The following is a 20,530-nucleotide window of genomic DNA, read 5'->3' as shown; positions in this document are numbered from 1 at the left end:
CAACATATTTTTATTTTTCTGGGAGAAAACATTCAAATGGAAAATAATATTCCCATTGTAAAATTATATGTTCCCATGAGAAGAAACAATTGTTCCCATAGGAAGAAATAAATTGTTTTCATAGGAAGAATAAATGTTCCCATGGGAAGAAAAATTGTCCTTATGGGAAGAAAAATTGTTCTAATAGGGAACTTTTTCTATTATTCTTTTCCCATGGGAATTTTAAAGTTCCTATGGGAATTCTAAAATTCCCATGGGAAAAGTACTTTTTCCCAAGGGAACTTTAAATTTTTCCATTGGATTTTTTTAATTTCCCATGGGAAATGTACTTTTAATCAGCTGCAGTGACAACAGTGACATGTTGGGACATATGGAAAATTTTTATTTTTTTAATTATCTATCACATGGACAAAGTTTTTTTTTTTTTGATATCTTGTAAAACGACAAAGTCAGATTTGCCAATTCTGGAATGGCAAATTTGTCCCGCACAGTGTTAGTTCCTTCCCTAGCGAATAGAACTACTCTGAATCCGCTCAATTGCTACTTTTGTATTCTGTGGATACTATAAAAAACAAACTCCTCCTTAAAAACAAATACATTGTGTGTTCTGCAAAATTTTCTTTTTTTCGCGTAGATTGTATCTTGGTGTTCACCTTTTTCCCTATCTATTATAGTTCTTAAGCTAATTGTAAAATCTCAAAATTTAGCTGAAACGCAATAACTGCTAAAGAAAGTTGATTCACAACTTCAGCAATTATGGTAAAAACCCATTGATAAATCTTATCTCAAAGCTGTATATTGCCTCTCTTTACCTATTACAATTTTAAAGAACGGCAAAAAAAAAATAATGACAATTTCAGTTATGTCAAGGTATTCTAACTCTTTTCTCGTTGATCTAAAAGTATATCTCTTTCTAAGATAGTTCGTAAAATAAAACCCAAAGCTCAGAAAGGGAGAAAATCATTTTTAAGGACAATAAATAAGAAGGAGTTGATTTCCAATTAAGTTATCCCAACTTATTTGTTGATCGTATATGGCTGATCTATATCGTCTAACATTTTCTTCAAATCTTTAATACATTTCAAGAAAGTATCCAAAAAACAGTTTACAGCTTCTTTCTTTATTTATTTAATGACAATTTGTCGCACCTGTCACTTAAATGATTAATATAGTCTCTTGGTGCCAGATTGTCTATTCCTTCATTTTTTTTAAATATCAAAGACTACTATCTAATTTTATTTTTAAAGAGACCATTATCTTATTAAGATTGTTATTGTATTTCGATACTATGCGAATAAAAGTCTTTAATGTGTTCAGCAAAAGAAACGTTTCGTTTTATGGTGTATAACAGGAGTGATTTAAATTGTACAGTGTGCAAATGATTACTTGTTTTACTAGAAATATATTCATACTATAACGATAAAATATCAATATAATTTGCACTAGAATGGACATGTATATGTACTGTATTTTTGTTTTGTAAATAATAATATTTGTTTATTTTAAATCACCTGGATACATGTACATAAACTCTAAGCAGTCCAGGGCAGCTGACAGAGGGGTGGGTCCCTGCTTTCATTTTACATAACCTTTTTGCCAGGGAAAATACAAATGAATGAAAAAAAAACTCTCTACATAATATATTCAATATAAAAGCCAGCATCTGTTTTCAATTAGTTACAATATTCTACACGCTTTGAAATCTGGCATTTTCATATAAATTTATCCTTTTTAAAGACAATAATAAAAATATATATAACTGTTATTTTTTGTTTCTTTCTAGCCGTTTGTACTGTTTAAAGTTCAAATCCTAGCTCGTGTAAATAAAAGATAACCAATTATGAAAGCGTTTGTTATTTAAATTATGTTCCCGGTTAAATGCCTGTTAGATATTGACATCGACAGGACACCTGCTCCAAACACTTTAGAAATTTCGATGAAGGATTACTTGTGAAATAAATGTATGTGTATTTATAAAGAAAAAAAATATGTGTTGAGTAAAATACTATTACAAAAAAGTAATACAATTAAATAGTATGTAATATAAATAAGTTTAAAATATAAATCATAAAACTAAGTTATATAAATAATGGCGATTATTGGTAAATGAAGGTGTAAACAATACACTAGTTCAAAGTGTGCTTTTTTTATTCATGTATGACTATAACTATAATGCTGAGGCACAAGTAATGTCATAAAAATGTATATATATCTACAAAATGAGCAAGGAATAAGCAAAGAATAAGCGAATTCGACTATCAATAGTATAATTACAATATTTGAGATGAACGGTCAAGTTTGTCTATTTCGAATAAGTTTGGTTTTTTTTTGTTTGATTTGGCGATCATTTTGATAAAATCACCCATACCTTTCTGCAAAATACGGACGATGGATGCTTTATTAAATGTTGTTCTGTTGAATTTAATGTCGTTCCGACCTATGCAAGTACTAAATTTTCCCGAAAAGATTTACAATTTGTTTTTATACGTTTTATCCAATAATCATGTTTTGAAAATCAAAGTTAAGAGTTATATCTATGCAGAGAGATAGCAATCTTTTTATTTTTTCAATGGTGATTTGAATTTTATATCAATAATAGAAAAGATGCTATTGGGTTTCAAAAAATTTGCCACATAAGTTACATAGGCCATTGGACTTTCGCATTTGGTATAATTTAGATTCAGTATAATGTATATTATGATTTGATTTCCATTGGAATTGAAAAATATTGTTTGAAACAGGCAGCGTATGAAACTTTTTTTGAAACTGATTGCAAGTCTAGATCCGTATTAAATGTTCTGTTCCATATAATTTCACGTTTTGCACTAGTTCTAGTACATTTATTTAGTATGTTTGTAATGATTTTAATTGATTTTTTCTGGGGGAATAAATTATCATTCCGTATCATATATTTTGTTATTCTGGATTTTTATGTGCTTCAAATTTGTTGGATTACTAATGTCGCTTCTTAGTTCGCTAATTCTAATCAGCGGGGATTGATTTTTTTACTGGATTGTATTCGCATATCCAATTACGTTTATCGATTAGTTTATCAAATATTATTTTATTATAAAAGGTTTCCGTTCGATATTCTAAACATTTTCTATTTTTGCGAAAGGAAGGAAAGAGCAGAGGTTTCCCTTTCCGTGTAATATTGTTGTTACCAAATATATTCTCTTCAAGAATTCAATTTTTTTAACGTTCGGTCATTTTACTATAAAGTAACATCATGCAGTAACCACCTTTCGGTAAATATTTGACATTTACTTAATATTAATACCACTTAGATCTTTACAGGTACATATAAAATATTGAATACCAAATTTGTTGTCTACGTGTTTAGCCAGTACATTTGTATTTGACAATAGTATTCCAATTTTTAGTTGGACTTTCTAAAATTCTATTAATCGTTTTATATGTTTGCTTTTTATGAAACTTTCCAAACTGATCAATTTGATTCCTGCTAAGCTTTCAGCTAGACAACATAATTTTCTGTCGACAAGGCTGACTTTAGAGTTCCAAACAAAATCTCAGACAATTGACTTTTATTTGTTTTTCACACTCATTAGGTATACCCCTCATCTTAACCTCGTATTCCAAAATAGTTATTAATTGGTTTTTTTTTTTATAATCAACACTTTACATCTGTATGTTAAGTGTCTTGTTTTTCAAACGTGAATAAAAGTATTACGTGTATTATCACCCTTATACTTATCATTTAAACAAGATAACCCAGCCAATGAGCAAATCTCTGTGCAATTTCTTTTAAGTCGCAAATGTTGAAAAGAAATTATCAAATATATCCAGGGTAATGATTAAATAACCAAACATGTGATTCGTCTATCTAGTCCCATCAAGCAGTGGCACTCAAATCCAGACTATTGTGCATTTTACCATTTGTTCCTATCTCAATTCAATTGCAAGTTTACCTGTGTCAGATCCCTTTCGTTCTACATCTCCTTACGTTTTCAGGTATTTATCCATCCTTCATTTTAAATTATGGTGGGTTTATTAGGGTTTAGGCTAGAAAATCGCTTCGGTCACACGAAATTTCTAAATTTTATTATCAATATTCATCATATGAAACTAAGTTTAACTTTCTCATCGTTTATGATTATTGTCATTCCAACATCCCTTGCATGGTTAAACTTTACTGTATATATTTGTCCGATGAATGGCAGTTTGGTCAGGATTGCAAATAATATAGAAATCTTAATACAGTTCTTGAATGGTTAAAATTTCCCACTCAAACCATTGACCTTTACACCATGCAACATTTACCATTACACGTTACCATGCACCATGAACCATCATCATTTCACCATTCACCATTACATCATGCACCATTCACCATTCCTCATACACCATTACCCATCCCTCATACACCATTACACCTTACCATGCACCTCACAACATTACAATATACACCATTCATCATATATCATAACACCTTACCATGAACCATACACCATTACACCGTATACCATTTCTCATACATCATTACACCATTCACCATTCCCTTTACACTATTACACCATTCACATTTTATATTTTATATTTAAATCATTAACGATTAGAACCCACAATATAACGGGCTTGGAGGGGGGGGGGGGGGGGGGGGATTGCAAATATCAAAATATCTTAACATTTATAAAACAAACAAAAATTTAAAAACCATACGACATTCCTCGTGCAAGATACAAAATTTCCAATTGTATCATATACAATTCCCCATAACACTTCACCATACACCTTTACACCATTCACCATTCATCAAATAATGTTACATCATTCCCCCATACATCAGAACACCATTCATCTTTCCACTTTCCTATTTAATTTATTCACAATTCGAACCATTTAAAATTATCTACAATGTAATGAGTTTGAGGGATTTACAAATTCCAAAATATCTTAACATTTATAAAACAAAGTAAAATTTAAAACCCAAACAACAATCATCATGCCTGATTTACAATTCTCCTTTGCATCATACACAATTCAGCACTGCAAAAACAAACTAGAGGCTTCAAAGAGCCTGTGTCGCTCACCTTGGTCTATGTGCTTATTCAACAAAGGACATTCTCCAACATTGTAGACTAGAATAGAATTCATTACAAATATCTCTGTGTTGTTGATCTTGTATAATTGCTGATCATTTAGTCCGTTCAGTTTCTCTCTATCTTCTTTAGTTTTTGCTCAAACACACAAAAGACGGTAAAACTAATCCTCATTTAAGGGCAATCCCTTCTGTAAAGAGTGACATAGTTTTTCTCTATCTTCTTTAGTTTTTGCTCAAAAACAAAAGAGGGTAAAAAAGATCCTCATTTAAAGGCAATTACTTCTATAAAGAGTGACAGTCTACTAAATATATCGGCAAAATTTGACTTATTAGTAGGTCTTGCCTTGCTGATCATTTTTGTGATTTAAAGTGTCCATTTATCTATTATAATTTCTATCATATAAGGCAAAACGCAAAAACAAAAAATGGTAAAATTCGTCATTACAGGACAATAACTCCAAAAAGGAGTCGTCAGACGATTTCCTCTATATTGCCTCAATTGTAAATATTGTCTTGCTGAAAATGTTTGCTTATATAAGGTAGTTCGAGGGGTATAGAAAAAACATCACAGAATTTTACTATACTTTGTGGACTTCAACCATGTTGCATAGTTATTGAAAAAATACAATACAGTTTAGGGGTCACCTGCCATCCAAAGGATTGTTTTTGACCTCTGAAAATGAGTGCAAATAGGCTAAATTCTCAATGGATATATGGCATGTATAAGGAAAATGGACATAAAACCTATTTGATTGAATATTCACAGCAAAAAAATGACAGAAATTGCTTATTTATTTCATACTGAAAAGCTTGATGTCTCTTTGTTATAAAATTGGAATATAATTTGGGGGTCACCGGCAATATTAGAAATAAAAAAAATTATTTCTTATGACTGGCTTACCACGGAAACAGACTAAAAGTAACAATTAAAAAAAAAGCATTTTTTATGAATGGAGAAGTTTGATATCAACATATCTTTAAAAGTTTCAATGGGAATTCAATAAAATTTGGAAGGGTAATTAGGTACTATTTTCAGAACCAAAATTGATTTTAGGGATTTCCCATGGTAAAACATGGACATAGCTATTACTCCGTTTCAAATGTCATCAACATGTCGCTTGCAATTTCCATTAGTAACAACTATTTAAAACTTAAAGGATCATTTTAAGTATCATTTGTAGATAAGAGTAATTTATTATTTATTTACAAACTGACTTTGTGGTCTTTTATGGTATAACAAGGACTTAGTTATATATGTGTACTCTATATATATATCTCCTTTCTGAGGAGGACAACCATGAGATATGGTGTAAATAAGACATTTAATACATAGACCAGTCATAGATTAACATAAGCATTTGCTTATCCAGTTCAGCAGTTAGGCTTCGATGGTTCTTACTACCACAAGGTTAACTATCTTCCAATTATGTGTGTGTAGAGGGGGGGAAGGGGCACTTTAGTGCTTTTTTGAAGGGATAAGCAGCCGTGATATCCAGTTTCATACCATTTTCATATATTTTGAAAATTTAAAAAAAAAACATACTCTATCATATTTTTTTTGCCTCGAAATATACAATGTAGTTATCATTAATATTGTATTCCCTAGAGAGATACATATATTTGACATTCATGTATATCTGATCATGATGCATTCACACACAGGATTTTTTCTCACCTTTGAAAAAATACGAAATCTGATTAGTTTCAGAGACTTATTATATAATCAACAACGTAATCAAATAGTTTATCTAAATGTTTTGACAAGTCCCTTATATATAATCAAACTTGAAATATTTACAAATTCCACAGACTCCTCTGTACAACTCATTCCAAATAACATACCTCCCCTACCCACCCCATAGAGCCTTCCACAAAACATATATTACAAAGTTTTAATAGCTTGCATGGTGAAGCATGGACAAAACCATTTTCACAATTGTAATTTGTCATAATTCACATATGTCCTATGTGCAGCTTCCATAGGACTTCACTTATTTTTTTAATTATTTATTTAGGTGATTCCACCATTGATTACCATAATCTGTGGAGGCAGTCTCCATACATTTCGTTTCTCTTTTGTGCACATTAACAAACATAGCTTGTCTTACATGGATAGATGGTAGCATCTGGGTTGAAAAGTGCAAAGATTGAAAAATAGTTATCACCTCCAAAATGGTATGGGGGTGTAAATAAAAATGACAGATTTTTCTGAAACTTTGCACATTTGATCCCAACAGTACGTTCATCCAAAATATATAGAAAAAAAGATGGGGTTACCCGTTACCGGCCATTTAAAAAAACAAATTAACTCCAGAAAAAAATAATTTTTCAGCATCTTTTGTTGAGATATCACATGGATATAGAGGGACAATTACTCCTTTTTCTTCACCAGTCATATTTTTAGGAAGAAATGAATGATAGACATTTCTCATTTATAGATATGATGTACCACAATTTTCAATCTTAAAAACTTGAAAATATGTGCATCAGTAATATCTCAAATGTTAATTTCTCCAAAAGAGTATACTTGTATAATAAACGTGAATTTTTGATTCACTAGTAAATATTTGCTACCAAATTTGATTCAGGGAAATGTCTTTATATATAATATATATATATCTATACGTCTTCGTAACAGACGTAACTACTTATTCATATAGCTGGCAGAATCTCTAAATTTCCTACAATGCTTTTTCACAACATAAACAATGTAGTACCTGGATTTTGCTTAAATTCCACAGAGTGAAGCTTTTCCAATGAGATTTCAGGTTTTTATTTAATTTTTTTAAATGCCTCAAATAGTGTCATTCACAAGCCTTGTTTAGCTGACTTTACATTATGGACATTGCTTATTGTTGAAGGCCTAAAGGTGACTTGTACTGTTTAACATCATTGTTCTTTGGTCTCTGGTGGATATTTAAAGTAAACAGGTAAAAATAAAGAAACTTTTAAACACTTCCTACATTTAAGAGGACATTGCACATATCTAGGTCCACTCAATGAGATATTTAAGTCCAATTGTCAGATATTTAAGTCGACATGTCATATTAAACTTTAAAAAAAACTGGTATCTTTTTTTTTTAATTGGGAGATTTGAGATACCAGTTTTCTATCGTTTGATATACTTTAAACATTAATCTTCTGTCCATGAAAAGTGTACTGCGCTAGTAAAATACATACTGGTACATTTATAACTTTATCAATTATAATTAATTCTGCATAGTGAATGCATTTTCAATAAAATAGTAAATTGAATGTTTAAATTTTAATTGTTTAATATAAAACTTCAACCTATATTATAATATTCTACACTGCTTGATATGTGTCTAGTTTTAACGACTTATTATAATTCACAATTTATACTTGTTTCCCAGGATTTTAACCAAATGCTGACCAGTCAACAGCAATATCATGAAAAGAACCTAATAAACTATGAAAATAAAAAAATAAAAATTTATTACAAGACAGGTTTTCCTGCTTGGAAGTATAACAGTTTTTTTCCAGCATGAAGATTCATTGTTTCGTTGTTCACGGATTTTGCAGTAAAATCATCTCATCTAACTTTTTGTTTGCAAATGATATTTCATGGGTCATGAATCGCTCTTTGAGCACTCGTATTCAATTCATTAGCAGATGATTTAATATACTTTCTTTACAGTTTTTTCCCCTTTTCATGTTTTGTTCACATTCATCTTTCGCATATTTTCAGGACCTTTTCTAGTGTGAGACAAGGGTGAAACTGCTTTATGAGCTACCAAAATGAAAACCGTTATCCGTAATTTTCGATCTGCATTACAGTATTCATGAAAAGCAGTTCTCGTGTTCGATTATTATGAATTATATTGTCTTTCTCTCTTCCCCGATGTCAATAACATGCTCCATATTTCTAGAACGGAATTACATTTGCAACAATGAAAATTGCAACATAAACTTTATAAAGTTATGAAATTGCAGTTTTCAAATATTCAACTCTTCCTCAATGTATTTAAATAAAATAGATTATTTAAAAAATCTAATTTTATTGTTATGGCAAATTACGACAATAAGCATGACTAACGATATCATTGCGGAACATTCTGCGTAGACGGCGAGAAAATTCAGACACCCGAACTACCTTAACTTTCTATCTATCTATTATAATGTTTAAGATATAAGGCAAAAAAACGCAAAAAATTGGTAAAAATCGTCATCAAAGGGCAATAACTCTAATGAAGTCGACTGACGATTTCGACGATGTTTCACTTATTTGTAGAACTTGTCTTGCTGATCAAATTTTGCAATTTAAAGTTTTTCTCTATCTATTATAGTCTTCAAGATAATAGGAAAAAATAAAAAAATGGTAAAATTTGTCATTTAAGGGCGATAACTCCTTTAAGAATTCGTCTGACCGTTTTGACGCATACAGACAATTGGTAAAGCTCAACATTCTAACATTTCTGTTTCGTTAGATTTTCTCTAGTAATAACGGTTTTCAAAATAATAGACAAAAATTGCATTTTACCCCTTTGTTCTATTTTTAGCAATGTCGGTCATCTTGGTTGGCAGACAGGGTCATAGGACACATTATTTAAAACTAGGTACCCCAATGATAATTGTGGCCAAGATTGGATAAATTTGGCCCAGTAGTTTCTGAGGAGAAGATTTTTGTAAAAGTTAACAGACGACGACGGACGACGGACGACGAACGCCAAGTGATGAGAAAAGCTCACTTAACCCTTTGGACCAGGTGAGCTAAAAAGTATTGAATCTGTAACTAAATGCTGACAAAGGCGGAGTTTCAACGATTGAAATTGATCAATGTTCATGTGGATGTTGCATTGCCTATAAAATAAATGTAAAGCTCTTATAAAGTTTAAAGCATTTTTGCCCATCCAACTGTCGACAAATAAACTATTTAACAATGTTAATGCTGAGGCTTGGTGTCATCTTGGTATTAGGTATGTATGCATACTTTTTTAACAATTTTTTTTTAATTAACAATATACTGCATTGCAATAGTTCCTAAATGTATTAAAGTTATATGTAACTTATACTAAATTTGCCAAAATGGACTTTTTTATATTTTTTTTTATTAAAACACGAACTGAACGGAATATACACATTGGATACATGTAATCATCAATTTCGGGCACACAATTTTTAATTAAAAACAAAAGTAGATCACCTATGTTCTGTTTTGTTAAATCCTATTAGAACATACAAATAACATAAAAATAAAAAAAAAAATAAAAACAGAGTTAAATACGTTTGGATATGCCAATCTTGGTAAATTAAAAGTCTGACGTTGCCAACGAAGTTGCTACCATTTAGTGTTACCTATAAAAAGAAAATTTTGACGTTATTCCAAAGAACGTATCAAGCGTTTAAGTTTATATTTGATTAGCTGTAATGAATATGATTACATGATTTTGGTTTTTCGTTGAAAAAGATAGACAGTTTTTCCTAAAAGTGGTTATTTTTTTTTTCATGAGTATTCATTTACAGAAATTGTCAGCTTTTCAGTTTCATCATCAGTATTCTACTTATGCAAGCGGTTTGTATTAATGCATACATTAATTTCCAAATTTAAACAGATTTTTTGAATATAAATCAAATATTGAATTGACCCTTAAAAAAACTTTCCTACTTCAGTTTTGTATATACTCCTTTCATTGCATTTCTATCAGTTTCATTTCATTTAAATTTTTTGATCATTTCGCCATGCTTTCTTTGTCGCAAAAGATCTGAATATACTAGGCTAATAACTTATTTGTGAGTCATGTTTTTCACATTTCCGTATTTTTGTGGCGTCATGCATGTCTTTTCTTTTAATTAATTTAGCAAAGATTTTTCTCTTTTTGTTTTTTTCTGCTTTCAATTTTTTTGTTTTGACGATTTGAAACCTATAGACAAAACAAAATATACTCAAAAACGATGATAGCGATATGTTTTGTAAATCTCATTTGATCAACATTTGATTTCAACTTATACATGTTGTATTTTATACTTTTTCTCGAATTAAACTGGAATCAAATGATTACATTTATATTAATTTCAAAACACGACCATGACAACAGTTAATTTTGCGTACGTTGTGACGAAACGGCTATATTTTTTGATACGCTCTAAAAGTCTTGTTTCCTCACGAAACACATTATAAACTATTTAGTTTGAAATAAAAAAAAATTAGGTACGCTTACCACCATTTTTAATTTTCTATGATCTAACCATGCTTATTTGATATACAGCCGTTCAAAAGCTCAATTGTAAAAAAAAGGTAAGGTTTTGTTTCATTTTGACATGATGGCTATACATTTTGAAGTCATTGTATTATTGATTATATTCATGTTTCTGGCAAGAAATTATCATGAACCAAGAATAAAGTAAATGTATTTTTATACTACAAATATTATTCCGCTCAGCTTTTCAAATTTCACGATATGAAGGCACAAACCCAATATATGCTAACCTTGCATATGCTTATACATTCTTTTAGACTCGTTAACAAACATGACATTTTCCGGTTTACGATTTCAATGTTGTTGATTTTGCTTTAACATGCAAATAACTATAACAAAAGCAATGTTGTTGTCAAGTTTTACGATGATCGGGGAAACAATACGATATAAAAGACACAAAACCCTGTTGTTTTGCACACAACACGGAACTTTGGACATGATGTTTGGCGCAGAAATGATGCAATAAAGTGTTATGATTTTCGGTATTTAAAAGTTTGATTCTTATTTTTCTTTATTTTCAAGCCTAGCTGAATTCAACCAAAAATCATTATATTTTTAACAAGCTGACTAGTCAATACTTTGATTTTTGTATGGTTATCTATGGAAAATGGAATTCGGACCAACATCGTGCGCAATGTCACTACTATTATCATTGTTTTGACACATTACTATTGTTGTTCATCATCGTTTATCCACAATTATCAACCATATGATATTAAACAACATGAAACAAGTTAATGTTCCGCTGATAAACTGACATTTTGCGATCTTATGTTCATTAATTTGAACGCTTGATAAATTCCTCATACTGATTTGAATGTTTCCTTATAGAACAAATGCTGCTTTAAAGTGTTTGGTGCTTGGAACAAGTTGTGACAACGTTGGGTATCTTTACATCACATTTCGCGTATCATACATGATTACATGCAAGAGGACATTTTTTTTTCTTTTTGTAGCTCAATGTGAACATGGTGAAGTTAATCGCACATTTACCAAAAAAAAATAAAAGCTAGATATTTGTTAATATATTTTATCAATCGTGCAATTCTTCATTCGGCATATTTTTTAATCATCTCTTAACTTATGAGAATGTATAATTTAACAAAATAGAATATTGTTTTATCATATCTGTACCTCCATTAACCATACAAATCATGTAGTTTGTCAACTTAAAGCAAACATATTTTGCTATACATATTTATATTTGATTATTTAAGACGTCAAACTACAAATTATCTTTTACATATTATCTGCTTTGCTTACATTTATTCAGAAAAAAACATGCATGGAATATTTATCTAGTGAATTAAAACTCCCTTTTGATTTTGAAATTTATTTTGTTTGTCGAACAATGGCAACTTGGGATATACATCAATGAGACAACTACTAATAAACTTTAGTCTGTAACGGTCATGTTGATATTAATATCGTCTGAATATTCTGAAAAACACAATCAAAAGTCTTGTTGAGAGTTTAAGTGATTTTTCAGATGTTTTCCTGTTGTAAATCCAGATCTGTTTAGTTCCTTTTCGGACAATTTGTGAACACATATGTGTTCCTCCTTACCGCAGGTATTCTGGAAACGTTGTTATAAATGATGCTATGATACCTGTTCATGTTGGAACAGATATTCTATATTCTTTTTTCCGTTAAGAACAAATATTTATTTCCTATATTCAAGAAGATTTATTCCCTTTGGGAATAATTTTATTAAGGAACTTCATGTCATTACACATTCAGTACGTTATACAGGTAAATTACAGCTACAGAACAGTCTGACTATAGACTTTACATATCCTAATTGACTGCTATAGGATTGTCTGAACATAACTGAATCAACCGTTAAGAATAAGTCTGAAAACTAACCGAAAGAACCCGATTCAATAACTTATTGTTCAGTCTTTTGATAGCTGTGAACAACATAACGATACAAATAAACAATCGACGTTTGGAGGCCAACATACATATTGGTTTCTTTTGTTTTTGAATATTTGTGTTAAGATTTTTTTATTCTGCCACAAAATAGTTCACACGTGTTTTGATTTACAGGCATTTGTTTGGAAAGTGCTAAATCACCATATTTCAGAGGACCCGGTGGTCATAAGATTAAAGTACATTGTCCCCCTAATATGCGAGACGATTTAGAAAGTTGTTGGGTAGATAGCTATGGTAGAGGTGCGGGTCGATTGCCAGATAAAACACCTTGTCCATCTGGAATGCGAGATGACGGTACCAGTTGTTGGAGTGATGCCCATATATATGGAAAGGGATGTTGTTGCACAATCTTTGGATGCTGTAACAGATGTAAAAGTGGTTACCATGACGATGGATGCACGTGCAGAAAAACAGATGTAGGTATTAAGGTGACACTGTTCCAACGACAAGGGTGTGGACCAGACGAAGAGATAAATGGACTTCTTTGCTATCCAAAATGTAAAAAAGGATACTTTGCAAGTGGATGCTGTATTTGTACCCCAAATGGTGGTGCAGGTATACGCATAACTTTTCAACAAAGGCAAAAATGTAGGGATGGAACAGAAGCATACAACGATTTGTGTTATCCCAAATGTGTAGCTGGTTATAGCCCTGTAAAGCTTCATTGCATTCCAAATTAGGAACCTCAGATACAATTTTGGCAATGAAAATGAAACCATAGAGAAAGGCGTTTGGTGGGAGAAAAAGTAACTACAGTGATTTTGAGTTTGGCGTTAACTTTACAAAAATATGTCAACAAAAATAATGAACAGGCAAGACATACTAAAATTGTCACACAAAACTTTTACCAGATTTTCCTTTGAGGTCAACAATAGAAATGATGAAAATACAGAACTTTTAATTACAATGCCATTATAAACTATCACCACATCTGTTTTCTCGTATAATAAACTTTTATGCAGTGTTTGTTATTACATTTTTACCTCCATATAGTTATCTTTCTGAATCAATAGAGATGTGGAAAGCATCAATGAAACGGCAACCTAATGACAAAAAAATTTACTAAAATATCTTGAGGGTAACATATAGTCTTCAGCAAGAAAGGTGTCTATACAATATGTATATCAAGGAATCACAAAGTATTGAATTTTTTTAAAAACCGCAGTGAAAATCAGAATAGGAAATAGTAGCATTTCTAAAATTATGGGATAATGGAACACAAAACACAAAAAATTAAATGAACATTATTATATTGAATTGAAAAACGCTTAAAATAACTTTACGATAGCTCAAAATACATACCCTGCTAAAAAGACATGCTATCATCCTTAATTTTTTTTTATCCTAGAAGAATTCATACAGACACGACCCAGTGCAAACATGGCAAATGCCAAGAAAAAAACATTTGAGTATTACCTCAAACTATTAATAAGCAGATTATCATTGATGAAAAGGTTAACATAGTTGTTGAACAAACACAACATGGGTTAATCTATTACTAAAAGAGAGGGAAAAAAATACCATAGGGAAGTTAAAACTCATTATATAGTCGAAAACAAATGACAATATCATGGCAAGAAAAGAAAAACGATCAAAAGACAACAGTATACAAAACACAACATATAGAAAAACCAAAGACTGAACAATACGAACCTAAACAAAAACCGGGGGTGATCGCAGGTGCTTGGGAAGGATAAGCAGATCTGACTTGTGTTCATCGTATCGATACGTATTTTGTTTTTTTCTAAAACATTGTCGAAAACAATTGACAATGCCATGACAAGAAAAGAAAAACGAGGTGGTTTCCGTCGTGTTCTTCTATAAGTAAAAATAAAACCGGTAAAAAAGTCTTATTCTGTAGTTCATGTTCGAGGAAAGGAGGACGGGATTGTGGTTATGACAATTAGAACATATCTGTCGTCATCTGTGAAACAGATTTTCCATAACTAAGTTTATAAATCCAAAGAGTTAGATTTTAGAACAGTTCATATATTTGTTAGATTTATAAACAATGTAATCATAAAATCTGGATGAGAAATTCGACTTTTTATTTATTACATTCATTCAGTTGGAATCATACTCCTTTGATAACGATTTGTGCAACAACAATATCCTGTTTATTTTAATATAAAACCTGCATATACGTGATTATCGAACAAACGGAGAAAAGTATCCTCAATAAAAATGAACTATTCCATCACGGGAGGAAAAATCCACAATAAAAAGGGAAAAATGGTCCTGATAACCATAAAGTTAGGGACATTTGATAATCAAGGAATACAAGTGTACATATGTTTGAATTAGTATGAATGAGGTTATGTAGGTTTTCTTCATTTAAATAATTAGGAAAAACCTGTATTGATTACAGAAAATATATCATCTAAACATATGTAGCTTAAACATCTATCAAATAGTGTTGTTTAGGTTCTTTATGAAATTTTGACATGAATTGTGGCTTCAGTTATTCTTGCAAAAGAGAGATAGTAGGGTGCCCAATGTCCAAAAAGTCCTCTAGTTAACGAGTTTAAGTTAACGGATAACACACGGCTAATTTTTTTGCACATTATAGGAAAATCATTATATTTTACAATCATGATTGTCGTCGTAAATTCCCGTGGTCACGATTTTCTAAATTTCGTGTTTTTACAGGTACCACCAGATGCCGTATTGTACGGGGAATCTTTAACATGAAAAATAAAATTATTGCGTTCTTTGTTGGTGATTAAAACAGTACCTATAATATAGTTTATATATTAAATATATCATATAACGAAATCGGAAAGTATTTTAAGTGATTCTAATATAAGAATTTCAGCATATTAGTAAGAGTAAAATTTTACCGGAAATTTACCCTATTTTCATCGAAAGCAAAATTATTACGTGTATCATCACAATATTTTTTACTCTGATTAAAGCAATAAGACACAGTGCATGTGTGTGCCAAATTGCATGCGTAAAATAAAAATCGTTTTGAAGAAATTAGCAATTAAAAACACAAATTAAGTCAACATTTTGGTATTGATTAAACACGGATTATCTCGTGCCATAATAATGTTGTTGCTTACACTATTAGGTCATTAACAAGGACAGTGGTCAATCAAAACATTTCTCTTTTTTGCTTGTTGTGTGGTTGCTTTTTTTGTTGTGTATAGCCAGCCAACTTTGTAGATTGTCACTTTGTTCGGAGAAATCTGTTTTGTGTTTGTTTTTCAAAACTTTAAACTTTTTATTGAATAGATATTTTGTTATAATTGTAGTATAAGAATCAAATCGGTTGGTGTCGTTTCACACCCGAAATATGGCACATCAAAAGTCTTGTATGATGTTTTCGACCTAAATCCCTCTCGGTGGGAACGACAACAAAAATATACCACCGTTCGTGCAACAACAAAAAAAAACCCAGATACAACAGACAGCAACCAACGACAATCACTTAATTGCAGGCTCCTGATTTTGGAAAGCATATACAGAATTTAGAGGGGTTAAACATGTTTGTGATCCTTCAACCCTCCCCTGACCTTGACAATGGTATAACAACACAGCATAAGAATAACTGATGAAAAACAGTTTGAAATGGCTTGACTTATCAAATCGGCATGAAGCACAAAAACAACTAACATGAAAACAAAAAACACAAAGTACCGATCTAATAGCACTCGCCGTTAGGGTAGAACATTTTATATTCTGGAGAAAGGGAGGGGGCTGGCGACAGGAAAAAAAATTCCAGATTAACATTTTTGTTTTCATCTGTTGCTACGCATGCTTATTTTTTGCGCTGCTTTGCTACGCGACAATTTATTTTCACTTTTGTACACATTCATATCCTCAACTATCCTGCAGTTCATGTTGCAGAGTGTTCATTCTCATCTTGTCTTGTGCAAAGTCAATTATTTCAGTTCATTTTCAAAATCCTCCTTCCCTCCCTACTTTCGAAATCAAATGGGTGTTACCTTACTGAAAACTAATGAAAGGACGTCATCAAAAGTCTGAGAAAAGTATGACCATAAACATCATTACCGTAAAAACTAGCTTTTGTTATAAATCAGGTCGTTAGTTTTTTTTCAAATGAGTTCTTTCATTTTTTTTCATAACTGTCCTTTTTATAGCCGACCATACGATATGAGTTTTTCACATTGTCGAAGTCCGTATGGTTGCCTATAATTGCTTGCTTCCACATCTAATTTTTATATTATACAACAAGTATTACATAGAATTAACATTATCAATGTTCCATGTAAATGAGGTAAGGTCAGATGAACTCTGCCACAAAGACATGTACATCTTGTTACCATTCCATACACCAAATATATTTAACCCACTACTATCTGAGACTGTACGGACTTGACCACTGATACTTAACCTTGTTCACTGATCCGTGAAATTAGGTCGAGGTCAGGTGAATCATGTCTGACGTCGGGTCGTGTAGACCTTGCAAGGATACCATGATATATTAGTAACCAAATATAGTTATCCTAGAACTCATGATAATTGAGATATTCACGTGACTAAAAAAGCTATACAGTTTTTTAGCAGTCACTTAACAGAAATATAAAACTATACAAATAGTTTACGGTGTTGCCGCCACCACCATCAGATTGTATACTGTATGACTCGCATTCTGCGACTTGCTATGTTGTTTCACTCTTATTAAAATTCTGATCTTTATTAACTCGCATGCTCTTATATATAAGCTCAAATTAGGATAACGAAATCAGAGATCTATATATATATATTAATTAGTTGATGTTGTTTATAAGTGTTTGTAAAATACATCGCTGCTGTACAAAACTTTCTTTTTGTAGATAATCTTTAACTTCCTGTCAGTTGTAGGCCAATTTATGTTTATAAGTCATGTACATTACACTTGATATAAGTGTGTAAGATGGAGTGATTAGCCTGCTGTTTCTAATTCTCATTTTGTTTTCATAATTTGTAATACAAACCCTCCCCCTTTTTCACCGTTTGCATTTTTTTTTTTTTTTTATTTCTGTAAAGCAAAGATATACTCAGACCTGCTAATTCAATCAATTCTGCGTTAACATTTATCAGTTTTGGAACTAAGTACTATTTGATGTGCTTCCACGCTCACCAAAAGAAAATTGGATATTTACCCAAAAAATCATGACGAACACCTTCTATCAAAAGACGGAAAAAATAACATTTTGGGTGGGCAACTTATAAATGTTAATATCTAAAAAAACATCTCTAAAGATCACTTGTACCGAATCTTGTGTAAAAATTCCGATTTTGGAACTTTTAAAAGGTCAAGGTCACTGTTATTTAACAGCTGAATGAAAATTGTAAATATGCACTCTATAAGTGCAAATGTCAATCTCGAACCATATTTGGCCATAAAATTATAAAATTAGTCCTAAATATAGAAACTATAGTTATAATCCTTTGAATTATTCGAATTTATTTTGCTATAAACGCAAATATGTAGGGGTGGCCAGCTGTCTAAACGTGACTTTACGTTTTCCTTGAAATTTTAGATTTGACCTTTGACCCAAATTTAAGAAAATAGTGACCACTGTAGACAACGACGCATCAATATTTCGACGAGGCTTGTCCTCTTCTTTCCAATGATATAAAATATAGCCGTGTATTATTCCGTTAACCCAAACCGATCAAATTTGTTGACTGGGCATCCTACTAAGAGACTTAAATGGATGCGTCCGGTTTGTAACATGTCACGTCGTCTTGTGTCTATTTTTATGTACCAATACTTCTGTGGTGGGAGCTGAAATGTTACATTCAGCGTGCCTTTGAAAGCTTTAAACATGGCTCTCTTGCAATACAGAAATCAACGTGTACATTCATTTGTTTGATATTCCTTCTTGGCTTGGAGACGTCTTGTAACTTGTACGATGGATATATTTGCGAGAAATGTGAAATTTGAAATATCCATCAATATAATCAGGTAGAAAAATTCTTTCGCCTTTTTATTTTTGTAATTCGAACGTCACTGATGAGTCTTTTATAGACGAAATACGCTTCTGGTGTACAAAATTTAAATCCTGGTTTTCTTGACGATACATTGTTGGGTGTTTTGCCATTTAAATTGCAAATCTATATTTGAAATTTGAGAACAAATATCGCTACATACATGCTGTGCGATATTACTTTCAAATATTTAAGATATTATACAGCATTTATTTTTGTCAATGTCATTATAAATGACCCTTTGTGTTAGATTGCATAACATTTGTTAATATATAGGTCGTCATCAGTTAAAACATATTCAAAAGAAAAGTATAGATAATTAGATACAATAAAAACATTTCATTTCAGATAAAAAGAGTATTTTTTTAAATCGGGTTAACATTTTGTCCTTTACATGGGACAGTAATGTAACAGGACCATCATAGGTAAATGCACTGTGAAGGGCAATTGGAAAATTTTTTTTCTCTGACAATGAAGTGTAAAGGTGAATGTAATATTATGCTTTCTTGGTTAGAGGTCAGCACTTCGGTGCACGCATGACAAAATACGCAGACCACAAAATCAGACGCGTTATATAAGCCATTTTCGATCGAATACCTATCGTTCTTTATTTCAAATTAAGGAATATACACTATAAAAATTATGCTTAGAATTTAAACGTGTTGCAAGACTTATGCGCTTAGGAAAGTGTTTAATTTCTAAACATCAGAAGGGAAACATGTTTTGGCTCTCAGCACTTCGCACTACACGTGTTGCTGTGCTAAACATGTTTAGCTACTTCGTTAAGTATATGAAGCTAAACATGTTTTAATTCTAAGCACTTTCAATATTTCGACACTTTCCTAAACACGTTTAGAATTACAACACATTTAGGCCTAGGGCGGCATTTACATCACGTGATAATTTTTAGCGGAAGGAAGAAACAAAGAACTACAAAGGCCACGCTGTTTACTACTGACCATAACTGACCTTAACTTTACAGTTTTAGAAATGTAGGGAGTTATGATTATACTGTCTTTTATTCCGTACTGACAATTTTAAATGAATATTTACAATAGAATAAGCATTATTTACAAATACAGTAGAGTGCACTGCTTGAAAAAAAAGGGGGAACTATCGCACGAAACAAGTGCTTGTACGATCTTTTGCTGTTTAAACTTTCTTTTGTAAATATAGTAAGAGCTGTTGAATGTTTTATCATGCAAGTGTTCAATTCTTTTTAAATTATTTGCTTGGAAAAGCGGTTTGTGCTCTGAGCATTTTTATTCAGTACTCCTCGGCAGATTATATTTATGAAACATGAAGAGTATCGGAATCTGCCGAGGCTTACCGACTTGTGCATATATTTTGACGAAATCACGTGATATTCAAA

The 20,530-nt window shown here is 31.4% G+C and overlaps 1 long non-coding RNA gene across 1 annotated transcript; it reads left to right on the top strand.

The window, feature by feature from the left end:
- Window positions 1-9,912: 9,912 nt before the first annotated feature.
- Window positions 9,913-14,179, top strand: LOC127712137 (uncharacterized). Its single transcript, XR_007986961.1, has 2 exons — window positions 9,913-9,999; window positions 13,330-14,179. It is a non-coding gene; the product is annotated as an uncharacterized LOC127712137 (long non-coding RNA).
- The last annotated feature ends 6,351 nt before the right edge of the window (window positions 14,180-20,530 follow it).

Source organism: Mytilus californianus, unplaced genomic scaffold (genome assembly GCF_021869535.1).
Source record: "Mytilus californianus isolate M0D057914Y unplaced genomic scaffold, xbMytCali1.0.p SCAF_8, whole genome shotgun sequence".
NCBI lineage: Eukaryota > Metazoa > Mollusca > Bivalvia > Mytilida > Mytilidae > Mytilus > Mytilus californianus.
Note: the sequence above shows the minus strand (reverse complement) of the source record. Positions and strands in the feature narration are given on the sequence as shown.